Consider the following 6,314-nt stretch of genomic DNA (forward strand, 5'->3'; position numbering starts at 1 on the left):
AAGAAATCAAGATTAACATCTAAACCCTAATTTCTAATCTAATTCTAACCTAATTATAATTTAGAGGATTAATATTAAATCCTAAAATTAATTGAGGTTAAATCCTAATGATATTTCTTAACTCTAAAAAATTCAAGATTAAAAAACATAGTTTCTTAAAGAAAAAAAAGAATATGCCAGGAGGTGAGCAACCCAAATAGGGCGTGAGAGAGCATTGGGGCACTGGGCTCATGGTCACTTGGCCCAAAAACTATTTTTGTTTGGTTTCAGAAATGGGGGTGCATGGGTTATAAAGGGCGTATGAAGAAGAAAATTAGAACTTGGGCTCAGACCCAGTCCATGGACGAAAGTGAAAGGGGGAAGTGGTTATTCACTCACTCATTCCCAACATACTTCTACTCTCTCATCTCTCTATATCTCTTACCAGAAATCGCTTCTTCAACATCGAGAATCTCCATGGCGGCAACAAAGCTCCAAACACTACCCCACAACCACAAAAACACTCATCTTTACCTCTTCTACCTTCGTCCACCCTTTAATTCATCCACAAAATAAACAAAAGCCATAAACTTTAAAACCCTAAAAATGTCTAATCATTAATTAAACATCAAATAGCTATGGAATTAAGCAATTAGAAGAGGGATAAGACTCAACAAGTCAAGCACGGCATCAAGGTAGTGTTTGGAGCTTTGTCGCCACCATGGAGATTCCCGACGCGGCATAAGCGATTTCTGGTAAGAGATATGGAGAGATGGGAGAGATCAAGGTATGAAGAATGAAGAGAAAATCCACCTACCAATGAAACAGAGGATTGTTCTGGTCAAGTGTTGAAACACAAAAGCTAATGAAGGAAAAGAAATCCAGAGGATCTTGTAAATCCAGGTATTAAGTCCTTTCCTTTGCTGATTATGATTCGCGGTTGTCTCTTATTCTCCTCCTTCTTGATTTTTATTCTTTTTTCAATTTTCTGGTAATGTTAAATATGTGTTGTTATTGAATAGAATGGGGTAGATAAAGATAGTAGTAGAGTGTTCCAGAGAGTTGAGTGATGATAAGGATGAGATCAATTCATTCAGAGCTTCAATGTGAAGCTCTGATGAATCTCAGTAGAGAGCTTTGATTGGATTTGAGAGGGTGAAGATGAAAGAATTTAGCATAGTATTGTTAGGGTAATTGATTGATCTCTAATTGATGAAGAATTGGGGGATTTTTATAGGTGCGGGTGAAGGAATTTTTGTAGGGAATTATGGTTAGATTTAGTTAGGGATGAGTTGGCGATAACCATTGGATTTTGATATGTGGCAATACCTTAAGAGAATCTGAGATTGATTGAAAAAAACTGTTAGGATTTGTGTTTGTTCAAAGGTGAAATTTGAGTGAAATGTGAGAGTTTTAGAGTGCAATATGTGTTAGTTTAGTGTTTGCATTGATAGGTTTTGCAGTCAGTTAATTGGAGGGAAAGTTTGAGACTCTGACTAACTCGGGTAGGTTGTTAGGTTTTAGGGTAGGGGTTTAGGTCAGACTGTTATTAGTTGGTTAGAAGGCGGTTAGAATTGGCTAGATGAGTTATAGTTAGTTAGTTAATAGGTTAGTTATAAGTTAGTTGTGAATTTTGAAATGGACATCGTATATGATAAAAATGATGTAATATATGTATAATGATGTATGTGGTTTGAATTGTATGGGTGATTAATCACACTGAATTACACCGTGTTTTTGACTCGGATTTCACATGTTTATTAGGACTTTATTATCATTTTGTTTGTATTATGCTCTCTTTTAAGTTGTTTTCAGATATTTAGCACTTTCGGACCCTTTTAAAAGAAACGAAGCAAAAAGACCTAAAATTAGGGGTTTTAGGCGAAAATTGTACACATGGCGTTGCACATGGCGGCCGCTATATGAGAAGCCATGACTCATCAGCCCTCAACCAGGAGGTAACCGCCACGTTCCCACGATCTTTCCCATTTACACACATGGCGGGCGCCATGAAGGGATGGCGGGCGCCATCTTTAGAAATCATGTTCCCACTAAGGAGAAGTTGGAGGGCACCATGGTCTTTGCAAGCTGCTGAAATCCTCTATAAATAGTTTGTTCCATTTCATTTTCTAATCATCCAACTTAGTTTACAACACTAAGCCTATATTTATCATTTGTAAAAGTGGTAATCCGTCACATCGGGGGGTTACCGCACCTTAGTGGGATTGAGTTGGGTCACTTCGAGTTGCTGTCGTCTTTATCTTCAGGAGTCGGAGGTTTATTTTTCTTGTACCAGATTTAAAGCCCTCCGTTTGGAGCAGGTTCTTATTTACGCTTTTATTTTATTTATTTTCCGCACTCGTTTTATTTTATTTATTTTCCGCACTCGCTTTACTTTATTTATTTTCCGCACTCGCTTTAATTTATTTATTTTCCGCACTCGTTTTACTTTATTTATTTTCTGCACTCGCTTTACTTTATTTATTTTCCGCACTTGCAATACTTTATTTATTTTCTGCGCTCGCTTTACTTTATTTATTTTCCGCACTCGCTTTACTTTATTTTATGCACTTTACTCGTTCTTTAAGCCTTACATTCTAAAACAAACTTTTCATCATGATCAATACCGTTGTGTTTGTTTGTGTTACCATGTCTGGCTAAATCTTGTAAAGGTTAGAATGTATGGATCACGGTTAAAGAGATGTTTCACATATTGAATCTCTAAAAATATTTTAAAGGCTGTTTTGATTTTTAACTGGAGTTTTCTAAAACAAACTTGGTTAGTTTAAATTATTCAAGGAGTGCGAAAGCACCCTGGCTTAGTTAACTAGGAATTTTTATCACTTTAAGGAAAAACTATTTTTGAAACTGTTTTCGGACGCGTTGATAGATTTAAAATCAGGAAACTTCTTGGATAAACTTTCCAAATCAAAATCACTTTTCAACTAAGTTTACGAGTCTTATTTCTTAAAAATAAGTTTACTACTTTAGCGTTTTACGCACCTTTTATAAGTGACAATAAAAGGCCTTAATTTAAGGGTAAACTCGGTTCTGAATACGCGAAAGCGACAGTTCCTGTTAAATGGATTCTTTTCAAGAGTAGAAAATATTGCCTCATAAGTAGTTCTATTTAGACAATTGAAACATCAATTAACTAACGTGAAATACATTCAACCTATCTTTACCTGCATTTATTATTTACCGTTATTTTGCAAACCCAATATCTCTTTTATACCGCCTTAGATAAACACCGTAACGATAGTAATCGATAGATTGACGATTGATCTTTGTGGGATCAATATTCTTTTATATTACTTTGACGCGATTCGTGCACTTGCGAATTCACACAATCAAGTTTTTGGTGCCGTTGTCGGGGACCAACTTCGTCAAATTTCGTACCCTGTTGTTACACCGTCTAGACTAAGGCATTATTAGCCGGTAAATGCTAAGAACCCGTAGTACTGGAAATTTAGTAGATCCTTTAGCGGAACCCGAATGTTACACTCGTACATGCCTCTTACTCATCCGAATTAAGAAAGCTATGGCCGAGAATCGCGATCGGAGACCTCTTAAGGAATTTTCCCAACCCTCTGACGAGGAACCTAGTTCGAGTATAGTAAACCCCCTTATTCTTGCTAACAATTTCGAACTAAAACCGTCTTTGTTGCAATTAGTGCAATAGAACCAATATGCGGGTCTCGCTACTAAGAACCCGAATCAACATTTAAAAGTTTTTATCCAACTGGCCGACACCTTTAAATCTAACGGCGCTTCACCAGATGCGATCCATTTAAGATTATTTCCTTTCTCCCTCAGGGATAGAGCACGTTCATGGTTAGATTCACTTCCAGCTAATTCAATAACTACCTGGGAAGACCTTAGGAGAGTATTCCTTGCTAGATATTTCCCCCCTAGTAAGACTGCTGTTCTTTGAAACCAAATAACTAGATTTACTCAAAACCAAGGAGAATCGCTTTTTGAAGCTTGGGAGAGATATAAAGAGCTATTAAGAGTCTGCCCACACCATGGCCTAGAATAATGGATGATCGTTCATACCTTCTACAATGGTGCGCTGAGCATCGATGCTGCCGCAGGTGGCGCGCTGATGAACAAACCTTATCCTGAAGCTTGTGACCTAATTGAGGATATAGCCCAAAACCATTACCAGTGGGGAACTGAACGAGCATCAATAGAGAAAAAGGAGACCCAAGGTGGAATACATGAGATAAGCTCTCTGGACATGATGTAGGCGAAAATGGACGCTTTAGCCCTTCGGATCGAACATATGTCTACAAACACTAACACCGCAGCGGTAGTCCATACAGAGTGCAAACTCTGTGGATCTAAAGGACACGAATCGGCGGAGTGTAACCTTTTGAACGACCTGAACACCGACCAAGTGAATTACGCCCAAGGTAACCCATTTTCAAATACCTATAACCCTGGATGGAAGAATCATATGAATTTCTCCTATAAAAACCAGAACCCTATCCAAAATCATGCACCTCAGAGACCGCAAGGTTAACAAGCCCAAAAACCAAATCAACCTATGCAAGTTGTGCCCCAGAAGTCTAACCTTGAGAAGATCATGGAGAGCTTTATATCGGGTCAGACTCAGCAAAATAAAGAATTCCTAAACCAGAACATTCACGTAAACGAACTTATAACACAATTAGGAACCAAGGTTGATCAAATAATCACTCACAACAAGATGCTTGAAACCTAGATCTCACAGGTAGCACAAAACCAAGCCCCACAAACTACACCTGGAGGCCAATTCCCTGGACAACCTCAACCAAACCCTAGAGGGCAAGCTAACGCTATCTCGTTACGAAGTGGGACCGCTTACGAAGGGCCTCATAACCCAGCAATGAGCGAGTCCAAAACTTCTAAAGAAAATATACCTACCAACCAAGAAGAGGAACTGGTAGAACCCGAAAAACAAACTGACCAAGAAGGAGAAGCCAAGGATAAAACTTACAAACCACCACCCCCATACAAACCACCAATCCCATATCCGCAAAGACTTAAACAAACAAAAGTCAATAACCAATACCAAAAATTTATAAAAGTAATAGAGAAGCTTCATGTAGAGATTCCTTTCACCGAAGCTATCACCCAAATTCCATCTTACGCAAAATTTCTCAAAGACATCTTAACCAACAAGTGTAGGCTTGACGATCTAAAACCCTTGGAATGCAACTTTATTTCCGAGGATAAACTCGCTAAGAAGGAGAAAGACCCTGGTAGTTTTTCTATACCTTGCATTTTAGGGAGTCATGTGATCGACAAAGCTTTCCTAGACTTAGGCACTACTGTGAGTTTAATGCCTTTAGCTATATGTAAAAGGTTAAACTTAGGAGAATTGCAACCAACTAAGATGTCCCTCCAATTAGCCGATAGGTTTGTTAAGTATCCTATAGGCATTTTAGAAGACATCCCAGTTAGGATCGGTCAACTTTATATCCCAACAGACTTTGTGGTCATGGATATCAAAGAAGACGAAGATATCCCTATCCTTTTAGGTAGACCATTCTTATCAACAACCGAAGCTATAATAGATGTCAAAAGAGGAAAATTAACCTTCGAAGTAGGGGACGAAAAGATCGAGTTCATTCTTTCAAAATTCCTGATGGCACCAATTCTAGGAGACGCATGTTATGCGATCGATATCATAGATAAGTGCATAAGAGAATTTGATCGAGGAGAACCTAAGATCGAACCATTTTCAAACCCGAACGAAAAGGATGACGAGTTAGAGGAAACGAAACCTCACACTAACGAATGTCTGGATCTTACTCCAGACCCTTCACCAAATTCTCAAAAACCAGCTCAAGAACTTAAGGAACTACCCAAGAACCTAAGATATGAGTTTTTGGATGAAGAAATGAACCGCCCAATAATAGTTAGTGCCACATTAAACCAAGACGAGACGAATCGACTCTTGAATGTTTTAAGAAGATACCCCTCTACCTTAGGGTACAACATCTCTGATATAAAAGGTATAAGCCCATCCGTGTGTATGCACAGGATCTCGCTAGAGAAGGATTCAAAACCTTCCAGAGAACATCAGAGAAGAATCAACCTTGTAATGAGCGAGGTGGTAAAGATCGAAGTCCTTAAATTGCTAGAGGCTGGTATAATCTATCAGATTTCTGATAGTAAATGGGTAAGTCCTGTACATGTGGTACCCAAGAAGGAAGGCATCACAGCCGTGTAGAACGAGAAGGGAGAGCATGTAGCTAAACTCATAGAAGGCGGATGGCGTATGTGCATAGATTATAGGAAGCTCAATAAGGCAACTAGGAAAGACCATTTCCCCCTTCCATTCATAG

The 6,314-nt window shown here is 38.6% G+C and overlaps 1 non-coding gene across 1 annotated transcript; it reads right to left on the reverse strand.

Annotated features, from left to right (window-relative positions):
• Positions 1–3,904: 3,904 nt before the first annotated feature.
• LOC127090242 (small nucleolar RNA R71) lies at positions 3,905–4,011 on the reverse strand. Its single transcript, XR_007791768.1, has one exon. It is a non-coding gene; the product is annotated as a small nucleolar RNA R71 (small nucleolar RNA).
• Between the last annotated feature and the right edge of the window lie 2,303 nt (positions 4,012–6,314).

This window comes from Lathyrus oleraceus, chromosome 5, assembly GCF_024323335.1.
Source record: "Lathyrus oleraceus cultivar Zhongwan6 chromosome 5, CAAS_Psat_ZW6_1.0, whole genome shotgun sequence".
NCBI lineage: Eukaryota > Viridiplantae > Streptophyta > Magnoliopsida > Fabales > Fabaceae > Lathyrus > Lathyrus oleraceus.